We start from the raw sequence: 16,078 nt of genomic DNA on the forward strand, positions 1-16,078 counted from the left end.
TGCAGGGGAAAGTGCAGTGGGAAGGGGACAAGGTGTCGGGGGTGATGGAGGAGTGGACCAGAGTGTTGCGGAGGGAACAATCTCTTCAGAATGCTGACGGGGAGGGGAGGGGAGTGGAAGGTGTGTTTGGTGGTGACATCACGGAGGATGTGGCGGAAATGGAGGAGGATGATCTTTTGGACGTGGAGGCGGGTGGGATGGAAAGTGAGGACAAGGGGAAACCTGTCGCTGAGGAAGGGGAAGGGGTGAGGGCAGAAGTGCTGGAAATGGGTCAGACACAGTCAGGGGCCCGATTAACCACAGTGGGGGCAACGCTCAGTTGAGGCAAAAGGAAGACATGTCAGAAGCACTGTTGTGGAAGGTTGCATCCTGAGAACAGATGCATCAGAGACCGAGAGACTGGGAGAATGGGATGGAGTTCTTACAGGAGATAAGTGTTACCTCAATCTCAGTTACTCTATTCTGTGTCTATTCAATAGCTGCAATATCCTGTGGTGTCCAGAATGGTTCACATTAATGTAAGAGCAGTTGTACCAAAGTGGCAGGATTACTCACTATCTCAGCTCAAAAGTGACCTTTTAATACATCCAAGCGTCTGATTATCTTCACTCATTGTTGCAATAGCTTCACTTTATTGTCAATCAGAAACCTCAGATCTCTTTCATTTTCCATGTAATTTATTTTCCTTTCACTGATATTCCCTTCCTGGATTTCTTGTCTCCATGTGACATACTTTGCATTTATCTACTTGACATGGAAACATAGAAAATAGGAGCAGGAGTAGGCCGTTCGGCCCTTCGAACCTGCTCCACCATTCATTATGATCATGGCTGATCATCCAATTCAGTAACCTGCTCCCGCTTTCCCCCCATATCCTTTGATCCCTTTCGCCCCAAGAGCTATATCTAACTCCTTCTTGAAAACCTACAATGTTTCGGCCTCAACTGCTTTCTGTGGTAGCGAATTCCACAGGCTCACCGCTCTCGAGGTGAAGAAATTTCTCCTCATCTCAGTCCTGAATGGTTTACCCCCGTATCCTTAGACTATGACCCCTGGTTCTGGACTCCCCCACCATCGGGAACATCCTTCCTGCATCTACCCTGTCAATTTCTGTTCGAATTTTATAGGTTTCTATGAGACCCCCCCTTACTCTTCTGAACTCCAGCGAATATAATCCTAACTGACTCAATCTCTCCTCAGACGTCAGTCCCGCCATCCCAGGAATCAGTCTGGTGAACCTTCGCTGCACTCCCTCAATAACAAGAACATCCTTCCTCAGATAAGGAGACCAAAACTGCACACAATATTCCAGGTGTGGCCTCACCAAGGCCCTGTATAATTGCAGCAAGGCATCCCTGCTCCTGTACTCGAATCCTCTCGCTATGAAGGCCAACATACCATTTGCCTTTTTTGCCACCCGTTGGACCTGCATGTTTACCTTCAGCAACTGGTGTACGAGAACACGCAGGTCCCATTACATATTCCCCTCTCTCAGTTTATAGCCGTTCAGAGAATAATATGCCTTCCTGTTTTTGCTACCAAAGTGGATCATCTTCATCTCATCTTTGGCCTCCTTGTCTCGGGAGACAATGGGTAAGCGCCTGGAGGTGGTCAGTGGTTTGTGGAGCAGTGCCTGGAGTGGCTATAAAGCCAATTCTAGAGTGACAGACTCTTCCACAGGTGCTGCAGATAAAATTGGTTGTCGGGGCTGTTACACAGTTGGCTCTCTCCTTGTGCCTCTGTCTTTTTTCCTGCCAACTGCTAAGTCTCTTCGACTCGCCACACTTTAGCCAAGCCTTTATGGTTGCCCACCAGCTCTGGCGATCGCTGGCAACTGACTCCCACGACTTGTGACCAATGTCACAGGACTTCATGTCGCATTTGCAGACGTCTTTAAAGAGGAGACATGGACAGCCGGTGGGTCTGATACCAGTGACGAGTCCGTTGTACAATGTGTCCTTGGGAATCCTGCCATCTTCCATGCGGCTCACATGGCCAAGCCATCCCAGGCGCCGCTGGCTTAGTAGGGTGTGTATGCTGGGGATGTTGGCCGCCTCGAGGACTTCAGTGTTGGAGATACAGTCCTGCCACCTGATGTCAAGGATTCTCCGGAGAGAGCGAAGATGGAATGAATTGAGACGTCGCTCTTGGCTGACATACATTGTCCAAGCCTCGCTGCCGTAGAGCAAGGTCGCTGGTTCGTTTCCACCTCAGAGGACCAACGTGGATAACCTCACATTTATCCACATTATACTGCATCTGACATGCATTTGCCCAGTGACTCAACTTGTCCAAATCAACCTGATGCTTCTCTGCATCCTCCTGACAACTCACCCTCTTACCCAGTTTTGTGTCATCTGCAAATTTGGAGATATTACATTTAGTTCCCTCATCTAAATCATTAATATATATTGTGATTGGCTGGGATCCTAGCACTGATCCCTGTGATACCCCACTAGTCACTGCCTGCCATTCGGAAAAAGACCCGTTTATTCCTACTCTATGCTACCTGTCTGCCAACTAATTTTCTATCCATCGCAATACACTACCCCCAATCCCATGCGCTTTAATTTTACACGCTGATCTCTGATGTGGGACTTTGTCAAAAGCCTTCTGAAAGTCCAAATAAACCACATCCACTGGCTCCCCCTCATCAATTCTACTAGTTACATCCTCGAAGAATTCTCGTAGATTTGTCAAGCATGATTTCCCTTTCGTAAATCCATGCTGACTCTGTCCGATTCTACTACTGTTCTCCAAGTGCACTGCTATAAAATCTTTGATAATGGACTCGAGAATTTTCCCTAAAACCAACGTCAGGCTAACTGGTCTATAATTCCCTGTATTCTCCCTACCTCCCTTTTTAAATAGTGGGGTTACATTAGCTACCTTCCAATCTGTAGGAACTGTTCCAGAGTCTATAGCATCTTGGAAGATGACCACCAATGCATCCACTATTTCTAGGGCCACTTCCTTAGGTACTCTGGGATGTATATTATCAGGCCTTGGGGATTTATCAGCCTTCAATCCCATCAACTTCCCCAACACCATTTCTCTACTAATACTGATTTCCTTCAGTTCCTCCCTCTCACTAAACCCTGTGTTCCCCAACATTTCTGGTATGATATTTGTGTCCTCCTTTGTGAAGACAGAACCAAAGAAAGCATTTCGTTTTTCAGCCATTTCTTTGTTCCCCATAATAAATACACCTGTTTCTGACTGTAAGGGACCTACATTTGTCTTCACCAACCTTTTTCTCTTCACATACCTACAGAAACTTTTAAGTCAGTTTTTATGTTCCCCGCAAGCTTATTCTTGTACTCTATTTTCCCCTTCTTAATCAATCCCTTGGTCCTCCTTTGCTGAATTCTAAACTGCTCCCAATCCTCAGGTCTGTTGTTTCTTCTGGCAAATTTGTATGCCTCTTCCTTGGATCTAATGCTATATCTAATTTCCCTTGTAAGCCATGGTTTGGCTACTTTTCCCGCTTAACTTTTGTGCCAGGCAGGATTAAACAGTTGTTGCAGTTCATCCAAGCGCTCTTTAAATGTTTGCCATTGCCTATCCACCGTCATCCCTTTAAGTAACGTTAAATGCTACCTGTGGCCTGTCTACCCAATTCCAAATCCACCTGTAGCTTATCCACTTCAGCTTTGCAGTCTACCACTTTCATCAGCTTTGTTTATTCTGAAAATGTAACCATTGTTCTTGTGATTCCGAGTTGCTGATTGTTTATAAAGATGTTAATCTAAAGAGGTTGAAAACAGATCTCTGTGGGATACATTCTCCCAGGCCAATGGCAATCACTACCACCACACTCTCGGCCCCAGTGATCAACCAATTACCAATCCCTTGTAAAACATTTCCACTGATTCCTGCTATATTTCTTTTCAGTACTATTCTTTCCAGAGGAAGTGTATAAAAGGCTGATAGAAATCCAAGTGCACCACATCCACCCCCTTACCCCTATCAAGCCCCTTTCACAAACGCTCATGAAAATGAGTGAACTAGATTGGCAAGGCCACCACTTCATGAGCACTTATTGACAATATTATAAGATTATATTTATATCCAAATGCTCCATGATCTTATATTTAATGTGTTTCCATAACTTTACCCACAGTGTACCTCTAATTCCATGGTCTGTAGTTTCCTGAGACACTTTTGCTGCTTTCTTTTTTTAATAAAAGAGTGTAGAATGCGCCTTTATCTAGTCTCCCGGTACCTCCACAGTATTCAATAATTTCTCCTGGATTTATAACCATGGCCGTGCAACTTTCTCCATGATTTCCCATAGAATTCTCGGAAGCAAATTATTCAGCGGCCAGAGAGTCGGGATTAATGGATATTTTTCAGATTGGAAAGATGTAACTACTGGAGTGACTCAAGGATCTGTCCCAGGGCCTCAATTATTTGCTACCTGTATTAATGACTTGGAGGAGGGAGCAGAGTGTAAAATATCCAGATTTGCTGATGATACAAAAATAGGTGGGACGGCATGTTGTGATGAGGACATAAGGAATCTGCAAGGGGATATAGATAGGTTGAGTGAGTGGGCAAATGTCTGCCACTGCTCATCTCCTGACCTTCCCCTTTGTCTATTTCCCCAACCCGCTTTAGACAACTCTTTCTTCATACCTCTGTAATTGCCCTTGTTTATGTTGAGGACACTGGTTTGAGACCCGAGTTGCTCGCCCTCAAACTGAATATGAAATTCTACCATGTTGTGATCGCTACTCCCCAGAGGATTCTTAACTGCGATATCTCTTATTAATCCTACCTCATTACACATTATTAGATGTAAAATAGCCTGTTCCCGGGTAGGATCTGCAACGTATTGCTCTAAGTAACAATCCCTGATGCACTCTACACATTCATCTTCCATGTTACCTCTGCCAATCTGATTTGTCCAGTCAAAATGCAGATTAAAATCACCATGACAATTGTAGCGCCCTTCATGCATGCCTTCATTATTTCCCGATTTATACTTTGTCCTACAGCATGCCAGCATGCTGGCACAGTCAGATCGCGTATTTGTAGTAGTTTTAATCGAATTTGAATTTTAAGGGTAATAAAATTACACTTTTCCTGTTTAAGTCTGAGAAAACCTGTCTGGTTGATTTCTTTGCCTTACAATGGGAGAGCAGTGAACAAGGATTCACTGACGGGGAGCTAAAACACAGTATTGTTAAAAATTAAACCCTGTTACGGTTAAACCAGGTAAAGGCTGAGAGTGAAGCCCTAGACCCAGTGGCACAGTGGTTAGCACTGCAGCCTAACAGCACCTGGGACCCGGGTTCGATTCTGGGTGCTGCCTGTGTGGAGTTTGCAAGTTCTCCCTGTGTCTGCGTGGGTTTTCTCCGGGTGCTCCGGTTTCCTCCCACAAGCCAAAAGACTTGCAGGTTGGTAGGTAAATTGGCCATTATAAATTGTCACTAGTATAGGTAATAAAATAATATAGGTAATAATAAAACATTTGCCTGATGTTGGGTACTCAGGGGTTGAGGGAAGACGCAGGTCACTGGCCAGAGCTGTTTAAACAGGTAAATGCCTTAAATACACAGCAAGTATCAGAACCATGTAACACTGGGATGTCTCTGACAGACAGATTTCACATTCCTCACATTCTTGCCTTCTGTGTTTAGCATACACAGAATCAAACTCTGTACACTTGACTCCACCTCTCCCAAAGCAGGTACAACACAAGTTAGGTACATGCAGATTCCCAGGGTCCATGTTTATATGAAGTGGGCGAGGTTGCAGCCCTTGTTTGAATGTTTAAGGCAGCTGCTACTCAAGATTCGACTGCGCTTCAGCCTCACATTCCTTTGGGAATGTTAATTAATTAACATAAATCCATGTTGACTCTGTCCAATCCTACCATTATTTTCTAAGTGTCCTGTTATCACATACTTTATTGTAGATTCTAACATATTCCCGACTACTGATGTTTGGATAACAGGTCTGTAGTTCCGTGTTTTCTCTCTCCCTCCTTTCTTAAATAATGGGGTTACAATTCCCAAGTTCCAATCTGCAGGAAGCATTCCAGAATCTACAGAATTTTGAAAGATGACCACCAATACATCTACTATCCCTACAGCCACCTCTTTCAACACTCTAGGATGTAGATCATCAGGTCCAAGGGATTTATTTACTTTATGTCCCATTAATTTCTCCAGTGCTTGTTTTTGGACTAATATTAATATCTTGCCATTCCTCATTTACACTAGTCCCTTCATTCTCCATTATTTCTGGAAGGTTTTTTGTGTTTTACTCCATGAAGACAGACACAAAGTTTTTATTTAGTTTTTCTGCCATTTCCTTATACCCCATTATAAATTCTTCTCACTCTGCTTGTAAGGGACCACAATTGTTTTTGCTAACCTTTTCCTTTTTACAGATTTCTAGAAGCGTTTACAGTCTGTTTTTATGTTTCTCACTAGTTTTCTCTCATTTTTTTCCATTTCTTAATCTTATACTTGATCCTCATTTGCAGAATTCTGAAATATTCCCAATCCTCAGGTTTACCAGTTTGTTGGCATCTTTATACACCTCCTCCTTTGCTCTAATACAATCCTTGATTTCTTTCATTAGCCTTGGTTGGAACACTTTCCTTGCTGGGTTATTGTGCATCAATGGAATGTATTAAATGAATGAAGCCCATTGGTTGCAAATCATTATTCAGCAGTGTGCAGAGATGTCTGATGGCCTCTTTGGTCATCCATAGTCATCTCTGGCACTCAGACCTCTGCAGGTGTGTCATCCACGTCCTATAGACTCGCTGATGTCTCTGGGCTCGTTTGCATCGCAGTGGCTGCTGCTGCTCACGTCTGGGAGCTTCCTCTTGAGCCGCAGCTGCCTCTTGGGTCCCCTGATGTGGTGATGCCTCATTACTGCAAGGGGATCCAGGAAAACAAGGTGCATCATACCCATCTCTATGTTCCTGGTAACTTCAGATTCCTTCAAAAGGTCAAGTACACCTATCTGGGCAGAGATTTGTGTTAATTCCTGCTTCAGCAGTGTTCCGGCATGAGCTCAATGGTATGGCTTGACGTTGCCCTCTCAATTTTTAAATAATTGTGAGCCAACATGACAATCAGAATACCGTTTGTGTTGCCTGCACTGGACCCCCGACAAAAACAACCGATACAGTTTCCCAGTTCAGCCCCCCGCGCCCCCACCCCCCCCCCACCGCCGACAGAAACAGTGCGTCTACTTGCAGAGATCCCCCTTCCCACCTCAATGGTATTCACTTGCAGAGCTCCCCCGTCCCCTCACATCTGCGGATTAACCTTATCTCAATGTCTGCTGTTGAAAATATTCAACAGGGTATTAAGGCATCACTTACCCAACCTTTGCAGGTACCGAGGACTCTCGCCTCGGTGGCGCCAGCTTGTCAAGGATGGGAAAGTGAAGGGACATGAATGCCGCATATCAAACAGAAGATTGTCAACGGCTGGTAGGTATGTAGCGAATTCCATTCTAATTCATGCAAAATGGTAAATCACAGAATCCTAGAAAGCTGAAGGCACAGAAAGAGGCCACTTGGCCCATCGTGTCTGTGCTGGCTGAAAAGCGATCAACCTATTCTAATCCCACCTTCCAGCAATTGGTTCATAGCCCTGCAGCTTACAGCAGTTGAGGTGCATATCCAGACTCCTTTTGAATGAGCTGAGGGTCTCTGCCTCAACTACCCTTTCAGGCAGTGAGTTCCAGATTCCCACCACCATCTGGGTGAAAAAGTCATTCCTCATCTCCCTTCTAATTGTTCTGCCGATCACTTTAAATCTCGGCCCCCTTATCACTGACCTCACAGCTAAGGTGAATAGACCCTTCACCTCCACTCTATCCAGGCCCCTCAAAATGTTGTACATTTCAATCTGATCTCCCCTCAGCCTTCTCTGTTCCAAGGAGAACAACACCAGCCTATCCAATCTTGCCTCATATCTTTCCAGTCCTGACAACATCCTCGTAAATCTCCTCTGTACCCTCTCTAGTGCAATTACATCCTTTCTGTTACGAGGTGACCAGAACTGCACACAGTACTCAACTTGTAGCTAAAACTATGAGTTATACAGTTCCAGCATAACCTCCCTGCTCTTGTATTCTACACCTTGGCTAATAAAGTAAAGGATTCCATATGCTTTCTTAACCACCTTATCAACCTGTCCTGCTACCTTCAGGGATCTGTGGACATTCACTCCAAGGTCCTTTACTTCCCCTACACTTCTCAGTATTTTCCCATTAATCATGTATTCCTTTGCCTTGTTTGACCTCCCCAAATGCATCACCTCACACTTCTCCAGGTTGAATTCCATTTGCCACTTTTCTGCCCATCTGACCAGACCATCAATATCTTTCTGCAGCCGACAGCTATCCTCCTCGCTATCTACCACACGGCCAATCTTTGTGTCATCCGCAAACTTCTTGATCATGCCCCCTACATTTACATCTAAATTGTTAATATACACCACAAAAAGCAGAGGACTCATTACTGAGCCCACAGAACGCCACTGGAAACAGCCCTCCAGTCACTAAAACAGCCGTCAACAATTACCCTTTGTTTCCTGCCACTCAGCACATTTTGTATCCACCTTGCCGCAATTCCCTGGATCCCATGAAATTTTATTTTTTAAACCAGTCTACCATGTGGGACCTTGTCAAAAGCCTTGCTAAAATCCATGTCGACCACATCAACTGCACTACCCTCATCTATCTTCCTTGCTATTTCTTCAAAATATTCGATCAAGTTGGTCAAACAAGATCTTCCCTTAACAAATCCACGCTGACTGTCCTTGATTCGCCTGTGCCTTTCTAAGTGACAGTTTATCCTGTCTCTCAGAATAGATTCCAATAATTTGCCCACCACTGAGTTTAGACTGACTGGCCTGTAATTATTCAGTCTACCCTTTGCTTCCTTTTTAAACAGAGGTACAACCTTAACAATTCTCCAATCCTCCGATACTATAGCTGTATCCAGTGAGGACTGGAAAATGATGGTCTGACCCTCGCTTGTTTCCTCTCTTGCTTCTTTTAACATTTCATCTGGCCCTGGTGATTTCTCAACTTTCAAGGATGCTAATCCCATTAATACTTCCTCTCTCCTTATGTTTATCACATCCAATACTTCACACTCTACCTCCTTAACTACAATAACCGCATGGTCCCCCTCTTTTGTGAAGACAGACTCAAAGTATTCATTAAGAACTATACCAATATCTTCCGCTCATGCACATAGGTGACCTTTTTGGTCTTTTATGGGCCCGACTCTCTCCTGAGTTATCCTCTTACTCTAAATGTGTTGATAAAATATCTTTGGGTTCACCTTGATTTTACTTGCCAATATTCTTTCATGTCCTCCCTTTACTTTCCTAATTTCCTTTTTGATTTCATCTCTGCACTTTCTATACTCCTCTGGGTTTTCCGTAGTATTGAGTTCTCGGTGTTGGACATAAGCTTTCCTTTTCTGCCTTATCATACCCTGTAGGAATTTAACATATTTAAAGATCGGATCTGTCGCAGAGAGGCTGAGGTGCTGCCACAGAACTTCGCCGCCTCTGGGAATATCAGGACCCGGCATTAAAGCATCGGGTTCCGTGGCGGACGATCCTACCCCGAATCGCTGACCCCGCCCACCCCAGCCTACCTGCCTTCAGGATGAGAACAGAAACCAGCCCGTGTTGAACTAGACCTGTCCAGACTGAATGTAACTGCTGAACTAGGACTGTTCACACTGAATGTAACTGTGCTGAACTAGACCTGTCCAGACTGAATGTAACTGTGCTGAACTGGGACTGTTTACACTGAATGTAAACGTGCTGAACTGGACCTGTCCACACTGAATGTAACTGTGCTGAACTGGGCCTGGTCACTCTGAATGTAACCATGCTGAACTGGGCCTGTTCACTCTGAATGTAACCATGCTGAACTGGGACTGTTCACACTGAATGTAACCATGCTGAACTGGACCTGTCCACACTGAATGTAACTGTGCTGAACTGGGCCTGTTCACTCTGAATGTAACCATGCTGAACTGGGACTGTTCACACTGAATGTAACCATGATGAACTGGACCTGGACACACTGAATGAAAATGTGCTGAACTGGACCTGTACACACTGAATGTAAATGAGCTGAACTGGACCAGTACACACTGAATGGAACCGTGCTGAACTGGGCCAGTACACGCTGAATGTAACCGTGCTGAACTGGACTTTTCCACACTGAATGTAACCGTGCCGAACTGGACCTTGCCACACTGAATGTAACCGTGCTGAACTGGACCAGAACACGCTGAATGTAACCGTGCTGAACTGGACCTTTCCACACTGAATGTAACCGAGCTGAACTGGACCAGTACACACTGAATTTAACCGAGCTGAACTGGACTTTTCCACACTGAATGTAACCGAGCTGAACTGGACCAGTGCACACTGAATTTAACCGAGCTGAACTGGACTTTTCCACACTGAATGTAACCATGCTGAACTGAACCAGTACACGCTGAATGTAACCATGCTGAACTTGACCAGTACACACTGAATGTAACCGTGCTGAACTGGACCAGTACACACTGAATGTAACCATGCTGAACTTGACCAGCACACACTGAATGTAACCGTGCTGAACTTGACCAGTACCCACTGAGGGCTGAATTTTACCTTGACGTCTTTTAGTTTAGAAATACAGCACTGAAGCAGGCCCTTCGGCCCACCGTGCCGACCATCAACCACCCATTTATACTAATCCTACACTAATCCCATATTCCTGCCATATCCCCACATGTCTCTATGTTTCCCTACCGCCTTCCGAAACTAGGGGCAATTGCTAATGGCCAATTAACCTATCAACCTGCAAGTCTTTGGCATGTGGGAGGAAACCGGAGCAGCCAGAGGGAACCCACGCAGACACAGGTAGAACTTGCATGCTCCACACAGGCAGTACCCAGAATTGAACCCGGGTCGCTGGAGCTGTGAGGCTGCGGTGCTAACCACTGCGCCACTGTGTCTTGGAGGGGGGGTGGGGGGGGGGTCCTGTAAAATCCTTGCTGGTTTGGCCCACCACAACTCTTGATGCCGAGAAGGCTCTGCTGCACATTCGACTGGCTGCAGCAATGCCTCAGTGAGGACTTCCCGCCGGTTGGTGTTAGCGCCCTCGTTAAAATGGTTAAATCAATGAAATAAATTTACACATACTTACCTTTTCCCAGAGGCCATCTCCCGTCGTTATTACGGCCACCATTAGGCCTTGCCAACACCAGCAATATCGGGCCGGGACTTCATGGCATCGAGACGTGTGCCGGGCCTCTGCCAGAGGCATTTTCCGGCCCCCCCCCGCCCACCACCACGACCCCCTCACGTCGGGGTGCCTGTCAAATTCAGGCCCATATTTTTAATCCGCATGCTTGTTTTAAACACAGAAGCAATTGCCTGCAGTGTAAGCAGTCGTGTCCAACTCAGGATCACATGTCACTGTGGGTGGCACAGTGGCACAGTGGTTAGCACAGCAGCCTCACAGCTCCAGCGGCCCGGGTTCAATTCTGGGTACTGCCTGTGTGGAGTTTGCAAGTTCTCTCTGTGACCATGTGGGATTTTTCCGGGTGCTCCGGTTTCCTCCCACAGGCAAAGACTTGTAGGTAATAGGTAAATTGGTCATTGTAAATTGTCACTAGTGTAGGTGGATGGTAGGGAATATGGGATTACTGTAGGGTTAGCGTAAGTGGGTGGTTCCTGGCCAGCACAGACTCACTGGGCCGAAGTTTCAGTGCTGTATCTTACAATAAAACAGTAAATTTCACACAGCATCCTGTAAAATGGCTGATTTTGCTGGGAGTTGGACCAGTAACTTTCCTCTTCTCACTCGCTCACACACATACACTCTCCCACTTTCTCTCAGCCTTTCTGTCTCTCTCTGTGACAGCTAACCTGGCAGTGATTGTGATCCTGTCCCGAGGAAGATGTGGTCTCTCCAGATGTATCACTTACTACCTGGTGTCCATGGCAGTGACGGATCTCCTGGTCCTGATCACTGCAGTGATATTAAACCGGATTGCTGGTATTTATTTCCCACTCAGTTTCCTGTCCATCACACCCGTATGCAGTCTCCGTTCTGTCCTAAACTATGCAACCATCAGCTGTTCTGTCTGGTTAACAGTCGCTTTCACCTTTGATCGATTTATGGCCATTTGTTGCCAGAAGATGAAAATAAAATATTGCACTGAGAAAACAGCAGCACGAGTTATAGTAACTGGAGCATGACTGCCCAACCTGAACCCGACGGACCCGACGACAGGTGTTGGGTTCAGGTCAGGCTAGGTCACTCTTCCGGGTCCAGCATTCGGGCTCGGGTCGGGTCAGGCCGGGTCTGTCATCGTCTATCTCCACCTCCGGTACATGACTCCAATCTTAATGTACTTTTTAAACAAAAGTTCAAGCCTAGTTACAGTTTTTGTTAACCGATCTGCACAAGCTTAAAAAGTGAAGAACAGAAGTTGATTAACTAAACATTCCGGTGGTCAGGTCGGGTCAGGCACGGGAAAAAATGGTCAGGTCGGATGTGGTTCTGTCAGTCTTGGGTCGGACTTCATTTGCAGACCCGAGTCGACCTTTAAAAGCAACGATCTGTACACTGAGCTGCTTAAAAAATGTCTTTGCACATTTCATGTATGAACCTAAGTTTTTGTTTTATTCTTACTCATATAATTCATATAAATATACATTGGTTCTGCAGCATCAAATTAATATATGAACTGCATAATACTGGATTTTCATCATTTGAACCCATTGTCTCCTCTTCATTCTGATTTTACTGCTCAATGCTCTGTCTGTCAGACACATTCTATCAACCAGTAGAGCACGCAGGAGACTCCGGGCTCACAGCAATAGAGAGAATCAGAGTGACCCAGAGATGGAGAAGCGGAGAAAGTCCATCATTTTAATCCTCGCCATCTCGGGCAGTTTCAGCCTGTTATATTTGTTATTTTTTATAATGATTTTCTGTGTCTGAATAGCAGGTGTTAGGTATTTCTCGGGTTCAAATTTCAATGAATCAAATTTTATTCTGGAGGAAAGCGGATTGCTTCAGTTTTTGGGTTCTTTCATCAACCCGTTTATTTATGCAGGATCAGTGTGGTAATCTACGTGTGGAGCCACAGGAAATGGGTGAAGTCTGAAATGAATATTTCTTGCCTGTATTTACCATGGAGAAGATCATGGAAGCTAATGAGTTCAAGGGAGGGAACAGCAATATCCTGAAGCATATCAACATTACAAAGGAGGAGGTGTTGGAGGTTGTGAAGCATATCAAGGTGGATAAATCCCCAGGGCCTGACCAGGTGTATCCTAGGATGCTATGGGAAGCAAGGGAGGAGATTGCTGGGGCCCTGGCAGAGATTTTTGAATCATCGTTAGCCACGGGTGATGTACCGGAAGATTGGAGGATAGCTAATGTTGTGCCTTTATTTAAGAAGGGCAGCAGGGATAAGCCAGGGAACTACAGGCTGGTGAGCCTTACATCAGCAGTGGGAAAGTTATTGGAAGGGATTCTGAGAGACAGGATTTATATGCATCTGGAAAGGCATGGTCTGATTAGGGATAGTCAGCATGGCTTTGTGCGTGGGAAATCATGTCTCACGAATTCGATTGAGTTTTTCGAAGAGGTAACCAAGAGGATAGACGAGGCTAGGGTGATGGACGTTGTCCACATTGTCTTTCGCAAGGCCTTTGACAAGGTCTCGCATGGTAGGCTGGTCCAGAACGTTCAAACAAATGGGATCCAGGGTGAGCTAGCAATTTGGATACAAAATAGGCTTGGTGATGGGAGGCAGAGGGTGGTAGTGGAGGGTTGTTTTTCAGATTGGAGGCCGGTGACCAGTGTGTGCCGTAGGGATCAGTGCTGGGCCCTCTGTTGTTTGTCATATATATTAATGACTTGGATGTGAATGTAAGGGGCATGATTAGTAAGTTTGCAGATGACACCAAAATTGGTGGCATAGTGGACAGTGAAGAAGGTTGTCTCAGGTTACAACAGGATATAGATCAACTGGGAAAGTGGGTAAGGGATTGGCAAATGGAATTTAACGCAGACAAGTGTGAAGTGATGCATTTTGGGAAGTTAAACCAGGGCAGGACATATACAGTGAATGGCAGGGCCCTGAGGAGTGTTGTTGAGCAGAGAGACATTGGGGTGCAAGTACATAGTTCCCTGAAAGTGGTAACACAAATAGACAGGGTGGTGAAGAAGGCATATGGCATGCTTGCCTTCATTGGCCGAGGCATTGAGTACAAGAGTTGGGACGTCATGTTACCGTTGTACATGACGTTGGTTAGGCCGCATTTGGAGTACTGTGTGCAGTTCTGGTCGCCGCACTACAGGAAAGATGTGATTAAGCTAGAGAGGGTGCAGAAAAGATTCACACGGATGTTGCCTGGTTTGGAGGGCTTGAGTTATAAAGAGAGATTGGATCGGCTGGGTCTGTTTTCCCTGGAGTGAAAGAGGCTGAGAGGGGACATGATAGAGGTGTATAAAATTATGAGAGGCATAGATAGGGTAGATAGCCAGAGTCTGTTTTCCATGGTAGGGGTGACTAAAACTAGAGGGCATAGATTTAAGGTGAGGAGGAGGAGGTTTAAAGGGGATCAAAAGGGTAAATTTTTCACACAAAGAATAGTGGGTATCTGGAATGAGCTGCCTGAGGAGGTGGTGGAGGCAGGAACAGTAGCGACATTTAAGAGGCGTCTGGACAGGTACTTGAATGAGCAAGGCATAGAGGGATATGGAATTAATGCAGGCAGATGGGATTATTATAGATAGGCATTATGATTGTCATGGTGGGCCGAATGACCTGTTTCTATGCTGTACGACTCTATGACTCTATGACCCGGAATAAATTCAGGGAGGAGTTAAAGAATGGGGTGAAATATCCAATGATTCTAATTGTTAAATTATTTAAATGATGAAAATAGCAAAACATGAATTTCTATTGTATTCCCTCTGTTGCTGTCCTTGTTCATGTCACAAATGGCCTCCTCTCCTCGACACAGTCACTCACTTTGAGATCCTTACCCATTGTGTGATTTTTAACAAAGACTGTATCGGAACTCTGTATCAGTGGACAATTCAGTGTTGTGGCCTGTTCTTGGTTTCCAGTTTTCTTGCTTGTGTTGACTCAGATCTGGTGCAGTCCCACCAGCCCCCAGGACCCTGGCATATCCCTATATTCACGCTGGAACTTTATGCCCCCCACTGGAGTGAGCTGGTAGCAGGCATGGGAGCATAAAGGTAAAACCTAGTGGCCTCCCTGTGGGTTGGGGTTGGGCCTCCTGATCAGGCACCTTGTGCCCCATGGAGGCTCCCCCCTCTGAAGCCCCAAATGCCCCCACTTAAATAAAGTTCCCATCCACCCACCACCCCCCAACCAACCCCTTTTGCATCGCCGGAGCCTAGCTGATTGTCCCCATCAAGGCTCCAAAGTGTACCTATCTGCTGGGGTCGATATCCACTTCGCTGCTGTTGGCAGGGTGCAGTCCCAGCAGTGGACACCTCTCCTGGTAACACTGCTGGGACTGAGAGCTGTTGGTCCGCTGATTGATTGGCAGCTCTTGGAGACTGGATTTCCTGTCTCAAGAAGGTGGAAGTCCCCCCCAAGTCCAGTTAAGGTCCTGGACCATGTAAAATCCTAATGTGGTTCCCAGGCCTGGTGGAAGCAGGTTCACTCCCGACTTTTTGGTCATTGGGCAAGGCCTCCTGCTCAACATAAAATTCCGGCCAGAGAGTCCGGCCTCTGAACTATTATTTGAAATGAGGTTTCACTTTTTAATGAAGGGGCCACAATATTCTCCTTGAATGATTTGAATCTTGAGGGCAGGATACATTCTGAAATGGTAGAAACCCCATGAGCGTTTTGCTTGTTGGTCAGAGGGCTGAATTTTACGAGTAGGTCGCAGATTGCGGTGGCGCTTGGAAGCGGCGAACTGCCTGTCACTGAGCCGCCACAATATTAGATTCATGGGAATGGTTCCAGGGATGAGGAATTTCAGTTATGAAGAGAGATTGGAGAAGTTTGGACTGTTTTCCTTGG

The sequence above is a fragment of the Heterodontus francisci genome, chromosome 22, assembly GCF_036365525.1.
Source record: "Heterodontus francisci isolate sHetFra1 chromosome 22, sHetFra1.hap1, whole genome shotgun sequence".
NCBI lineage: Eukaryota > Metazoa > Chordata > Chondrichthyes > Heterodontiformes > Heterodontidae > Heterodontus > Heterodontus francisci.